Source organism: Strix uralensis, chromosome Z, assembly GCF_047716275.1.
Source record: "Strix uralensis isolate ZFMK-TIS-50842 chromosome Z, bStrUra1, whole genome shotgun sequence".
Taxonomy (NCBI): Eukaryota; Metazoa; Chordata; class Aves; order Strigiformes; family Strigidae; genus Strix; species Strix uralensis.
Window position 1 is genome coordinate 29,234,249 of NC_134012.1, and position 15,079 is coordinate 29,249,327.

Sequence of the window (15,079 nt, forward strand, 5' to 3'; positions counted from 1 at the left end):
AAAAGAAAGATGACTCTGGTAGTCTGCCCTTCAAGACAAATAAAAGTCGTGTTCTGCTCTGCTTTTTAATGCAAAATCCCTAAGGGATGTGCTACTGGCCCTTTTGATGTTTGCTTGCAAATCACAGCAACCAGAAAATGTGTGCATAATGAGAATGATTAAGGCTCATCTGAACCTTAAGCCTGGTGTTGCTGGCGAGTAAGTGTGTAATACCGTGTTTTGGCTGCGACCACAGGTGTCTCATGAATACTTGAAGAACTGGGTTGCATTGTCAGCACAGAAAAAAACAGTGTCTGCATTTAGTCCCTTTTGCTTTTTTTTTTTTTTTTTTTTTTTAATTATTGTTGCTAACTATTTAACTGAGAAAAGAGGAACATGTGGAGAAGGAAATGTGAAGGAATTAACATATAGGTAATGACTGCTGTGAGGCAGTCCTCAGCACTGATCATACTGCAGTTTTCTCAGCCAGTCTAGAGACTGTGGAATAATCTGGTTTAATGTTGTTGCTTTTTGATTATTTTCTTGTTTTTCAAGCTGCATCAGAAGCTGTGGAAATAATTAACTTTGACAAGACTATGAAAACTTGCTTGCTGTCTTTGCTCTGATGCCAGTTGTCTTGAGAGTTCAAATGGACTACTGTAGAGTGAAGCGAAGGAAATATGCTTTGGTTTTTTCCTAGTGAATCCTATATGATCATTCTAGTCCCCAGTTAAAGTGCTTATGTCTTTTGGGAAGGGAGGTGTTTTGCTTCCTCTTTTTATTTTTTTCTACCACCGCTTGTTAGAACAAAATGAATATGTGCTCCTCTTGAGGGGGAATCTAAAAATGAAAACACCATAAAGATTCAGGTGGAGCATTTCAGCTATAGCCCTGAGGAAGCAGTATTTAGAAACTACAGAGATGAATCCTGATCAACAAAGAGGTTTCTGTCCATCTATTTGCAAAGTTTAAGTTTTGAGAATTAATTTTTCAAAGTTAAGGAGAATTTAGGAATTAAAGGGTATGACTAAAAAGACATCTTTTTGTGCCTAATACTATCTATTTTTATGTTCATACAGATTTTTCAGATTCACAGGTTTTATAATCTTACACATGGATAGAAAATGTGATGTAGCTTCTTGAACAAGGGCCCAGAGAGGTTGGGGTCTTGCTCTGACCTGTGGCTTTTTTGCTCTGGATAGCGCATCTTTAAGTTAACTGTGAGCCCAAGGAGACATTACTTGGTCTCCTGAGGACAATCAGTTTGGTCCCTCACTTCTCCCACAGGGGTGACTGGATTTCCACTTATGATTCTCACTTTTCTGGACAAAGCTCACTAGAAGCTGCAGTTACCCTGATGGTGAATGTGGTCACTCCCAGGACTGTGGCAGCTGATATGGATCAGAAAACCCCTTTCAACTCTGCCTAAAGGACAGGGAACAGGCACAGAAAAATTACCTTCTACTGCTGCCTCCTCCTAAGAATGAAGTAGAGAAAACTAGGCCACATGGTTCAGAGCTGAAGACATGAAGTTACTGCAACTTACCTTTCTCCTCTGCTACAGCCAGAGTGTCCCCTTCCACAGCAATCCATTGCATGCCTGCAATCTTCCTGCAGCTGACTTCCTTGACCACCACCAGCCTTCATCTCTGTCATCTGACTTGTTCTTCTTCACTTCTGGCAATGCCACTCCCAAGTAGTCTTGCTGTTTCCAGGAGGAGGTATAATGTAATGTATTTATTGGATGAGTGCAGGAAAAATACATAGTGAACCCTGAGTGTCGGAAAGAGTAGTTGATTTAGATCAAAGTTGATCATTGGTAGGTTGATGAGTTTGCAGGGAGAATTGTGGACAAAACACTGTGGGGGTGTTAGACAAAACAGAATTTCATGAAGGGAAATTGTAATTTGACCTTTCAGTCATATTTTTTTAGTCCTCTTCAGGCAGGTAGATGCATGTCAGAGCACTATTCATTCTGTCAGTTTGCTGGGTTGTCACCTGTTGTCACTACACAGAGCTCTGTCACAGTCATGGAAGCTGACAGTGGCTTTTAGAAGTATTTTAAGAGTTAAGTTCAAGTGGATCCTTCTTGAATAAAAGTGAGATAAAAGCATGCTTTTAAGCAAAAACAAGGTCAGTACCTCACCTGATTGCTTCCTGCCCTGCCCACATGACATTCAAATAGAAGAATCATAAAGCAGAAGGCAAGACCAACACTGGAAGGTATGTTCAGCATGGCTGTCTTATTTTATTTGCAGGATGATTACTAAAACTATTTGGAAACAATCCTTCTTGGAAAACAGCAGACCAGGAAAGCATCTTGTCAGCTAAAAGAAACTGTGAACTCTTGGGTGCAGGCACCCAAATATACAACTTGCACTCGTACCCAGAGTCAACTGTTTAGGTTGCCTCTCCTCTGCCACAGAAGTTAACAAGCTACTAGCTCAGCAGCCAGCCTCAGCTGATTATCTTTTTAAAAGGCTGGCAATGAATAGCGTAACATCATGACATGGGGGGCACCTTCGATCCAGTCACCAAAATACTGTAAATTACCAGGACCATTTCACTGCAGTTGCAGAATCACTAATGGCACACTTTGGCAACATAATAACTGGTGCTTTATTGATAAAAAGCATTATTTAAATCAATAAATGTACTTATATACACTGGCTACCATGCATAGCTATTAGAAATATTGACTACCTTCACAATATGATGCATTGAAAATGACCAGTAAGCTGATTGAGCTATTTGACTCAACAAAAAGCAGATGAATGAAAGCCTTGGCTTCTGAAGGAGTATGAGCTTAAATGATCACTTTTTCAGTCACATGCACTCTGATACCTTGAGAATGGACAGAAGAAAATTTGATAGGGACAGACTTCTCAAAAATAACTGTGTGTATAGAAGTCTTGTGGGAAATTGAAGGTTGGCTGTAGGAGACATTTTCAACTGGTTTCTCCACTGACAGCAGAGAAGAAGTGAAGTTCAACCACTACCTTTTTGGCTAGCTGGTCATCAGTTGTCATCATATAAGTAACCTGGAACTATGTTGTCTCATTTCAATGGTATGGGGATTGAAGGACGTGTTCCAGGAGTGTAGACAGTATCTGAAGGGTGTGCTGGCCAAAATACAAAAATAAAAAAGACAAAATCAGGCTTATTTCACTGTTCTATGGGATTTCTTTTAGAAGAAAAATAATAGGTATCAGAAGCAAAGTAACAGTTTGTCAGATGGTTCTCCTGTTGTAAGGCACTATATATATTTATCTTGGAAGCTCTGTACCTTTTAGACTTTACTAGAACAGGTTTTTCTCACATTGTTATGTGTGAGCAGAAGTTGCATTACTATTTCGTGATGTTATACTGCAAATTGCTAACCTTTCCAAGACTAGGAAATGCAATTTTAGGGAAGACAAAATGCTACTGGAATCTGGTTATGTCTTTAAGGAAAAAAAAAAAATCATGCATATTTCATTACACTTATCTAGCTGAAGCACATAGTTAACCTTGGATATAGGTGATCAAAGGCAAGATATCTCTTGTGACAACGGTGTTCTGCTTTCCTCAGAGGACAGGTAGCTGGAGAGGCAGCCTCCGAGATCTTTGGTGAAAGGACCCAGCTGCAGCCTGTAGTCACTGCTGACTGCCCTTGATCTCAGGGAAGACTGACAGCTTAAACAGCCTTCTGAAACAATGTGAACAGCCTGTTACATGAATAATTGAGGAGGGAAGCTTGGAGGCTTAAGCTTCTGCTTCTCCCAAAAATTTCACATGTTCTGTCTTTTTCTTGTTGAGGGGCTGACCCTCTTATTGCCAAGAATTCTGCATAAGATTTGAATGTCCTGGCATTATTTTCTGTTAATTTTACAGGATTTTAAAATGGCTTGACTGCTTCCAACACATAAACTTCTATATGTGTAAGTTGGCTGCTTTACTTGGGCACGAAATCTGTGGCTAACACTTAATACTCCTGGCTGGGGAACCTGGCAGGAAAGAGCTACTCAGATCTAGATGTTCTTTATTTTGTCAGTTTTATGATGTTCTTGTCATGAAATATACAATTTCTTTTTCTCATGCTTGTAAGATTTTTCTTTCAAGTACATCTTGCCTGGGCTGAGCTAGGTGGTCTAGCACATGGCTTTGGATTTGAAGGAGGTTTGGATTTGAGTTTTGAGGCTAACCCTAAACTGTCTTAAGAGTGACTAGAAACAAGTGGAAAGTGGTGTTCAGATCAGTGAAATATACCAATACATTTCTTCCTTTATCTCAGGACTAAATACCAATGGTTTTCATAATTTTTAAGGAGTTGGCTTCCAGAATAGAAATGGTGATATCAGTGCTCAGCCGAGATGTGAGGAAACTCAGGACTAAGCCTTGTGTTCAAACCAGGCCTTTGAAAATGATGTTGTGAGACGTAATCTGAAAGTGTGTCCATACGCTATATTCACCTGTCTTCAGTGATTGTTCCAGACTTTTACATTCACTTTTATAGCGTGATTCACAAAACTGAGCTCTCAGTCTTCAGTGTTTCTACAACAGAAAACTGAGTTTGTCTTACTGATTTTAGAAAGTGCTGTCCCAACCAGTTCTTCATCCAGAACACCTGAAGCACTCAAATTGCCTTAGTCTCTTCGCTGTAAATCCTACCCACTCACTTACCAGGTCTGTCCTGTGAAACTCAGGCACGTAAAACACTTGCAAAATGAGACATATGAAATAACCTTGCCTGACTTCACTCTGTCTAGGCAATCAACGCCTGTGACTTTAAGACATTGTGTCACTAAAAAAACTGTAAGAAATGTTCTGTCCCAGAAGGCTAACTCTGCTTGGCAGCACTTACCAGTGGAAACAGAAACCCCTCCATGTTTCACCCTTGTGCTTTTTAACCTTGTGCATGCTTTGTATCCTTAGAAAATGCAGTATCTCCTCATCCTTTAAATAACAAATGACCTTATGCCTTTTAATGGGGTCATTAAGAATTCTAATATTCCAGGTATAAATTCCTGCTACTACTGTGCACCTTAATTTACTATTCATATGTGAATCCCTTTGGGTTCCCAATTACTATCCAGCAACAGCAATTGGGTCTTGAAATTATTCCCACAGGACTGACTTTGTAAAGGACACTGCAGTGTACATCTTAGTTCCCTAATTAAAGACACAACGCTCGATAAACCTTGAACAACTAGTAATTGGAAGCTAACAGTCTCACCGAAACCCTGTTCACACAGGCTTTGTTGCCCAATAACTGACCACAAGTGGGTCATGTGAGGAGTGCAGAATGAATATTGAGGTCACAGACTAGTGAAACTGAACCAGTGGGAATCATCCGAAAAATGTTCCTAGTGTAGATGGTGCTTTAACATACACAATTTGTTGTGACTCAGTGCACAACATCTGAAACACCACAGGTGCTGCAATTCCAGCTACCAGCTGGGGCATGAAATAGCTGGTGAGATTGTTGGGGGAAAGAGGGATGGGTTTCAAAGAACTTGCCCTCCTGCTCGGTGTACTGTTCTCTTCTCTGTAAGTGCAATTTAGCCATAAAACAGCTCGTGTCAAATAATCAAAGTCTTGGCCTTGATAGTATTTCAAGGGCAGAAAGTTCTTGTTGCCTTTTTTTCCCCCTCCAGATTCAAGCCCTTTAAAGCAACTAAGAGCATAACTAGGATTATAATTTATTTAACCATAGTGATATTCCTTTTCAGCAAGTGCAAAGCAAAACATTTTTATCACAATAACCTTCGCTCTGCCCTGTATTTAATACTGTTTCCTCATCAAAGTACAAGTGCGGTTCTTTGAAAAAAAGACACATAACCTCACAGATGTTCCAACTAATGATATAAATACTGTAAGATTACTAGTAAGAATGACTGTAGATGAGAAGCAGTATTGAGCAAGGGTCTGAGTTAAGGTTATTGTGCTTTGATGAAATGTGCTTTTCATTATGCCAAGCAGGAAAAAAGTTTATGTGGAATTATATAAAACCTGCTATCCTACCTTTACTACTTTCTTTGAGCAGGAGTTTTCATAAATTAATTAACATGCAAGTGTAAAGTGAGAACAACAGCAATTTTAAATAATCCATAATTTCAATGCTCCGAATATTTTGCATCAATCCCTTTATCTCCTGGTGTTAGGTTAGTCATGATAAAAGGGCAACATAAGAAGGGCTGTGCTGTCTCCAAAGAAGGGTGCATTGAGTCCTGCAGCCTATCTCCAGCATTTGCCCTTATTGAATGTCCAGGGAAGCATAAGAACAATACAAGCATATCCCACAGCCATGTCCCCAGGACTCTTCCATCCTCCACCTATTTTCTGTACATGTGATGTCCTGAGCCTAAGGTGATTTGCTGAGTAACCTACTGTCTTCTAAACATTAATCCCATCTTCCTCTGATGGGATACAAATCTATTGTATCCACAGCTTCCTTTGGGAAGGAGCTTCACAGATCTACTGCCTACTGAGCGACAAAACACCTCCTTTCATTTGTTTTAAACTTGATTCCTTTGATATTCTGTAGTTTCTGTACTGAAATAATGTTGCCCTTAGTTCCAAGGGAGTTCAGTAATGTGTTTTGCAAGGGTCTGACATGACACTTCCTGGATGTTGTACACAATCGTGTATACCTTTTATCCAGACAATCACAACCATAGCGTGCGTCCTAGCTGGTGGCCTGTTACACATGCATGGCACTGCTACGCCTGTTACAAAAGCTTATACCAGGGTGGCAGAAAATAAAGCAAACCCAAAAACTCTACCTGTGATACTTGCTTCATCTATCACTTCGTCAGTTCCAGCTACTGATAGGTTTCAGATGCAGGGTGTGGCTTATCCGTTCGTTCCCCTGTGTCTGGAACTGACCATGAGCAGGACTGCAGTGCATTGGCATCATCCTCCCCTGCCACCGAAAGCAGCACACATCCACCAGGTAGGGGCCTTAGGTGGATTAGCTTGCTTGGTCTGATCTTAAACACTCTCATGAGATGCCAGAGCTGACTTTCATTTCAGCACCTAATCGTATGGAGAGGAGTACAACATTACAGTAGGTAAAAGCACTAAAATGCTTTTATTCCTTAAACCCCAGAATGAGGCTCTTTAATGAAATTCAAAGGTAGAATGACAAACAGAAATGAAAATACTGCATCTCCAGATGGCAGTAAAGTTCATTCAATTTGAACACCTGAGGCACAAAATGAAAAAGCAAGGATGGATATATGAAAAGACCACTGCAATTCTCTCTTTGCCTCAGAGAGGCTGTTCATTAAAAAGTGAAACAATACATTAATAGCAAAAATGGCAAAATAGTCACAAGCATGACATGAACAAAGTGAGGAGTAAATGGAAGAGAAGCATGCCAAAAGATCTGCTTTACTTCCTATCTAACTTGCAGCAGGATTAATTGAAAGAACAGTCACAGGGATGTTGCGGCAGATCTTTGGCTGTGCTGGGTGGCAGTGGCCACCAACATTGGTGCATCTGCTGTCTTTTTGCTCCTTACATTTTTCCCTATCTATGCTTGGTAGGTTGAAAGCATGTTTTATCTGTACTGCAGGAGTGCAGAGCTGGCTTCCTTGACTGTGCCAGGCACTGTGTAACGCAGACATGTGCAGTCCCACCTCTGTGGAGCTTCAACTACAAACACCAGAGGAAAGAGCAGAAACAGGGAGAGCAAACAACAACAAAGTTAGTAGCTAGTGTGTGAAATACATAAGGAATTCTTCCCTGTGTCTCCCACACAGTGAGCTGTTTGACAGGAGCACCAAGTACTGTTAACTATTCATACGAACAGAAAGTTATTGTGTGGTACTGAAAAAAGATGAGGAGAACATTTTTTATAGGTTGTAACCAACCTAGGTCTTAGGTCCAGAGGTCCAGGGAGGTCTGGAAAGTCCTGTCTTGTGTGGTGGAGTTCCATTATGGGACAACCGCGAGTCTGCTCTGACCAGCTGATAGAAGGACAGCTTCCTAAACAGAAAACAGCAAGGAAAAACATGATTCTTGTTCAGGGCCCAGTGTAGATGCAGCTTCTCTTGTGTCTGCATGGTCCAGCTGAACAAGCACATCAGGATGCTGGTAGGGACTGAGGTTGTCCTGAGCTCCTCAGAGGAGCTGCTGCCCTTGAAGACCTGAGTGATCTCTGTTGAGCTGGGCTCCAGGAGTGCCAGAGACATGATGGCAGGACACGTTATCGGCTGCTGTGTGTCAGCGAAACACCATGATTGTGCTCACAGGGTACCACGCAGCTGCAGTCAGTCTGCTGGCAATGCTGCTGCCAGCTGGGACAGCCTTGCTCCTTGAGGAGCTCAGAGTCTGGGCTACGCTGTCATGGGTCCTTTGACTTGGTGCAAACTGTCAGCTGGAGAGGAAGGGCTACTTTTCACAGGCATAAGTGACCACTCACAGTGCGCTGTTACAGCACGGAGTCAGCACCACAGAGCAGCTGGTGCTGCAGAGTTCCTCTTCTCCCAGTCAGGAGAAGGTGGACTTCAGTCACTGCACAAAGAAGTAGGCTTATCCTTGTTGAAAAGGCCAAACACAAACACAGTTTTGTGCTCCTAGTGACTGAACAAGGAGTCACCTGTCTGCTGGCCACCCAATACAGCAAATGATGCCACTTTTTCTGTTAAAAACAGAACAAATCTCTTGTCTGGGATGTCCTGCCAAATGAACACTTCGGATTTGACTGACTGGAATAAAGTTGGCTGTGCATGCTACTTTGCAGAGGGGCTGTGCAGTCTGAATAGTCTGCTGTTTATGTAGAGTCAAGGACATAACTGCACATGGTTTGACAACTAATCAGCAGTTCTTCCTACCAGCGCTGTTCTGCAGCAGTTGAACACAGATCCCAGACTAGAGTTTGCTAACTGCCCACCAGCAATTGTTGAGTGATAGCACATGCAGTTCCCCACATGTTTATGCAGATACTCAGATTTATCTGACAGTTTTATACTCAGAAGCATGATACACAGTAATTAAAATTAAAAATGTTTTGACAGCCAAAACAAATGGCTATATAAATTAGAAAGCTGTAAAAAGCAATGGTATCCAAAAATAAAGATCCATAGATAAATCAGAATGTTGCAACAGACAACATTTTAATACAAGCATGTTAATGTAAAGCAGTTCTTAAATATAGGCTCAGGTTCTGACTGAGAGAAGAGTAATTTTCAGAACTATAGCCAAGGGAAGCTGTGAGAGATCAAAGGGAAAAAAATCTTCTTGCTAAACAAGGAGTGAAGGGGAAAGAAAGGACAGAGTCTTCTATAGTTGGAGGTAAAACTCCTAGAGAGGTGATGGGGCAGGGAGATGTGCCACTGTTCCAGTTTTTCTCCCCAGTGTCTTGTCAAGAGAGGTGGGGTGAGTTTGCAACACCAGGAGAGGCCTGGAGGGTGCCTCAGCCCTGTGTATTCTGCAGAGGGGAATAAGAACCAGTAAGGTCTCACCCTCTCCTGCTATGCTCCTGTAGCCATGTACTGCCCTGTCTTGTGGCCCCAAAAGCCAGAAACCATCCTGACTCTGGTTCTCACTCACACAGTTTTGTACCAGAGGGCAGGGCAGGGCAGTCTCCATCTGAAAAAAACAAACCACAATGACTAAGCTGCAAATCTCTGAGATAAATCCCTTTGCCCTTACTTCTCAAGAGTTTGCAGCTACTTGCCTCACTGAGTGAGCAAGGACCTGACCCTGTGCCCTTTAAGCAGATCCTGTAGCTCAACAATAGCTCTGGAGCAGGTCTTTTCTGCTGCTGGTTTACAGCCAACATCAGTCATGCTGCTTGGAGTCCTCTCGGTGCAACTGCCCCTCTGGCCCTCTGATGTCAGCCTGGGAGCAATGATCTCTTCAAGTCAGAGAAGAGTCTTCCTAAAAAGGTTTGCAAAGCTGGAAGCATCATTAACAGCTATTTGAAAGACTATTTTCTCCCACAGTAATATCTGCACCTTTTCTGTTTCTGCCTCAACCATGGGACTGTGAGAGCTTGGGATGATGAGTGGGTTCAGGAATGGCAGCCTAGGAGGTGACTTAATGTCACTCCCTGCTTTAGTGAGATTGTATGCTGGGAAAGTGAATTCCCACCAATGCAGATTTCTTTTCCCAAGAGACTTTTTGTGTTCTCAAAAAAGCTGTCATTCACTGGGCTCATCTCACCTCTACAAGTCCATTAGAGTTATCTGGGGCTCTGGGAGCACTGTTCTGTCCAATAATGATGGTAAGTAGAAGGAAGACATAAAAAAACCCCATGAGTGTATTCAGATTAGGGAGGAAGGTAGCTTCCTGTGGCAATGAAAACATCATTGTCTGATATATACTCACTATCCTTGCACCGAGCTGTATGAAATCCATCCTCATCCCTTCCTCAAACTAGCTGAGTTCAGTAGGATAGGCATGGTGTGTGTCTGTTTTCCCCATGATGACATAGCTTCTGGTAGCTTCAGCAGGATGTCCGGATTTACTCTAGCCACTAGTGAAAACAAAGCCCACTGCAGGCTATGGAGCTCAGAGCTGTTTGTGCTGAGCAGCAGTCTGACTGACTATACAACAGAGTGCAAAGTCTGACTTTCCTGGTTTAGTCTCTCTAATCAAATGGTTTTTGGAAAAGCACAGCTTGTGGGGAGCAAGGCAGCAGTGCTGTGTGGCCATTCCTGGAGAGGTATACTTGTGCAATGCTTGTGAAGACTTCTGTTCAAGGAATAACATGAATCTGCATCAGATTTACCAGGAAGAAGGACGGGGCATATTTGTCCCTTTTGGGAATGTCCAGTACAGAATGTAATCCCTCCTTTCCAGACCACGTAAACAAGTGAGTCATGTTTTTTTAAAAAATCAAACCCATGTTGTATGGTGCCAGTCCCTCCTCTCCTGGGAAACGAACCTTTGAAGACACAGAATCTCTTAAAACTATACTGATGACTTGGAAGTGTAAATTGTGGGTTTTTTCTGCATGCTATCAAACACACAGGGACTGACTGACCACTGTGCTAACTCCATTGATGCTAGGCTGCAAATCCATAGCACTGAATGGAACTTCATAGGTGTAACTCTGCAGGACTCCAATCAATATTTGGGTCCTGTGAGTCATGCTAACATGACTTTTTTTCTTGTGCTAGTTGAAATGGTTATTTTTTGTCTGGTACCCACAAAGCTTGAGGTTGCAAAACAAACCTGTATCACCTTCTCTGCTTCTGAGATGACATGGCAGTAGCTGAAGATGGCAAGCTTTGTTTCCTTCATGGCAATGTGACCTAATATTTGCTCACTGTTACACTGAGATCCAGAAGCAGCATTTCATTGTTCATGGGTTCATGGGTTGTGGTGTTTGCCTTGGGTTCACTATCCTGTCTTGTGCATGAGGCTTTCCAACAGCTGCAGCATTTTAACTGTTCATGCTAGGCAACACATGAGGGGGGACAAAAAACCCCAGGTGACAGTCAATATCTAATTTGTCCTGAAGAGAAAATGCTAACCAAGGTCTTCAGAAGATTCATGTCCAGGGTCATGAAGCTCTGTGATATGTCTGTGCAGGCACCATCTGAAGGACAAGAAGTCCTTTTAGCTCCTACTATAAAGTGTTCTGGGTCTATCTTTCCAGGGGAGTGATCTCCTGTGCTGACAAAGAAGGTGGTGAGACGGTACCTCTTTGTGTCCTTAGGTAACCACTCATAAATACAGCACTAAACCCCTCATGACAGTCTGCTCTGCCCACTGCCCACCCAGACACATGTGAGAGGCAAATGCCAGTCCAACAAAAAGCCAGGGCAGGAAACTGAAGTGCATAGCAAGGCACAGCAGGGAACCTGACTTGGCACCTATCATAATCAGACTGTGGGGAAAAGTGGGGTGAATGTCTTGACAACACTGAGATGATTTTCAGATTGTTTTCATTCTTTCCTCCAAATGGTCCACGGCTTCATTTATTTGGGCCCCCCACTCTCTGAGGGCTGTTTAGAAAGGAACCTAGTTGAAACTTCAGGGTGTTGGCTGTAATAAAAGAGGAAATGATCACAGTGTTGGAGGGAGCCAGAATTCAATAGCAGTGAACCTCCTCAGAGGATGTTCTGATTTTTAGGGTACTGAGGAACTCACCCAACATGCTTCTGCATTCCTAATCCTTAACCGATCTCTTGGGAATCATATCTCTGTGTGGTTCTTCTACTAGCTAGGGTCTATACACACAGAGAGTTATCTTTGATGAGGCTTAGATGGGTACACACTGGGGGGAGAACTTCTTCCTTTGACCCAGAGATGAATTGTCCCATCAGATTTCATATCCGGTTACACATGTCACTGATCAAATGGCAGACACCATGCCTAAAGGCATCAGAGTGAAGAGGATGCTGCTACTTAATTTTACTCTGCCTTTCTCCAAGAAAAATCGAGTCATTTCTGATAGCTTTTGTGATTCCTAAGAAGGAAAACTGAACAGCAATCCTAGATTATGCCATGTGTTTTTTTTTTTTGGTACTGCCTCATGATGATGAAGAGATACTATTCAATGGTAATGACTATTGTGGGATACTTCTTAATTATTAAGGATATGGACAATGGATATACGGAGAGCTCACAATTCTTCCTTACACTCTGAAGGATAAAAATTGTTCTGCTTTGCTCCTCAGCAATGCATCCCCCTAAATGCCAGAACTGCAACTGAAACATCTGCCAGGTTTACATGTGTGCTCAAACCTGCCATTGGTTTTGTATATTGAAATACTGTGAAGTAGTTAAGATAAATGTGGAAAAATCCTAGAGAAGAATGCAAGAAAACCTCTTAAAGATTGGGTCTTGATTTTGACATGAAGACTTACAACCTATATGTGCAAGCCTTTTCTTACAGGTTCTTACCTGTCTGGACAGAATTGACCATTGCTGATCACCATATATGTGAAAAATTTCAGACACACATAACACTGTGGTGTTTCTAAAAAAGTTCCTATCAAATATCTACTGCCTTTAATTTCAAAGGAAAATCACATTAAATGCATGTGATCTTTACCACTAAGCTTGGATATCACCAGATCACCTGTAATACGTTCAGATAGTCATTATTTAAACCACTATTCAAATTATTTCAAGATTAAATTCTGAATGGAGCAGCATTAAAATGCAATATTCCCACCTGCATAATGATCTTCCAAAAAGGACTCTTCCCATTTAAAAAGTACTTATATTTAGCAAAAGTGGAAAAAAGAAAAGTAGTTTTTAATTCTCTAGATAGGGATTACTGAATATGTACACATCCCAGAGAGATTGGCATTTCAGGCTGTGTAAAGTTAATAATGGGCTGCTGATTCACTTGGCATTAACAAATGTTTATTTATAAGCAACCCAAAATGACTGAAAACATGGAAGTGTTGAGTAGTAAAGCATGTGAAATAGACATATTGATAAATGAAATGAAATTAAACCTACTACAATGAAAAAATAAAGCAGGGCTTTTTGTTAATGGATGGTTGATTGCTTTTATGTTGCAATGGAAGATTTTCCTTTAACCTGACAAGATAAAAGGAAAAAGAATTCCATGAATCTGCCAAGTTTTTTATTATTTTTTTTTAAAGTGCACTATTCTAAAGCATTTTAAGTGCATTTAAGTTTGACTTAAAGCATGAAGAAACTTCCAGAATAGATTCTGCAAAATCCTGTTAGAAGGAGTAACCATTTGCATGACAGTAACCAGCACAGAGGCTAAAATAATAATAACATTGAAGACAGACCTCTCAACAAACCATTTGCCAAAAAATTCACTTGCAGGTATCCGATGCCACAGTTGTCTGAGTAAGAGTAACACAATTTTCAAAAATCTGCAGCATCTGCAAATTTCATGGAAACTGACAAAAATTGTGGGTGTTTAGTATTTCTGAAAACTGGGTCATTTCTACTTAACCATAACCAATGTGGAAGCTTTACCCTTAGTTCCTACAGGCCATGTTAAACTTGAAACTTACACCTATTAGAGACTGACCAGCATGTTCATGGTTTTTAAATTTTAATACATCTCTCTGAAACAGATCTGCATCTTCTAACTTTAGTTTAGAGTTCTAAATCACTTCCTTTGAACCCATACAAACAGAGTAACTGCTTGGACCAGTCTTGGCCTACTGAGAAAAAAGTTTTGCCATTTGTGCCTTTGAGCTCATACTATCCCAGAGGCTGGAAGTGCTCACATCTAGAGTGTTAAATTAGATCCAAGACTGCATGTGGGGAAAATTTTCCTCATGGGTAACAAATGGAAAATGGAGGTTTCTGCTATAGCTTGTACTTTTTCCCTTCCCTTCCCTTCCCTTCCCTTCCCTTCCCTTCCCTTCCCTTCCCTTCCCTTCCCTTCCCTTCCCTTCCCTTCCCTTCCCTTCCCTTCCCTTCCCTTCCCTTCCCTTCCCTTCCCTTCCCTTCCCTTCCCTTCCCTTCCCTTCCCTTCCCTTCCCTTCCCTTCCCTTCCCTTCCCTTCCCTTCCCTTCCCTTCCCTTCCCTTCCCTTCCCTTCCCTTCCCTTCCCTTCCCTTCCCTTCCCTTCCCTTCCCTTCCCTTCCCTTCCCTTCCCTTCCCTTCCCTTCCCTGTAGAAAACCTTACTGTAGAGAAGGGGCCCTGAAGCCTTTTGAAGGGGAACACCACATAGTCCAAAGTTCGACTGAGGTCCATGTCAGTGTCATGTTACTCAGCCTCACCTGTGGAGCCAGGCACCTTAGCCTACCATGTGCCACAGGATGTTCTTTAGCTCCTGAGCCACCTCTAGCCCTAAGTATGCAAACACTTGGGGGGGAAGATGTTTTCAAAATGCACTCTACAGTTGCCATATGCTATTGAAAGAACTGAAATTGAGGTGGCGGGGGGAGGGGGGGGAGGAGTTAATTAAATTGTTAGTAAATAGCTACTAATGTTTGCATTATAGTCATTTAAACTCAGTATGTTATCTCTTTTGTATCTCCCACATCTATTCTGATTTTCTGTTTCACTGTAAATGTATACAACACTCTAAGATGTTGGCACTCTAAGGCAGCTTGCTCATCTTTGACAGGGAGAAATTAAAAAGATGGTATTTCAGGATGTCATTTTGTTGCTATTAGCATAAAATAAAAACTGGTTTCCTGTATAGGGTTTTCAGGTC

The 15,079-nt window shown here is 41.7% G+C and overlaps 1 long non-coding RNA gene across 1 annotated transcript; it reads right to left on the reverse strand.

Annotated features, from left to right (window-relative positions):
• Positions 1 to 2,204: 2,204 nt before the first annotated feature.
• LOC141938367 (uncharacterized) lies at positions 2,205 to 6,983 on the reverse strand. Its single transcript, XR_012627242.1, has 2 exons — positions 6,744 to 6,983; positions 2,205 to 3,101 (listed from the first exon to the last, which is right to left on the reverse strand). It is a non-coding gene; the product is annotated as an uncharacterized LOC141938367 (long non-coding RNA).
• Between the last annotated feature and the right edge of the window lie 8,096 nt (positions 6,984 to 15,079).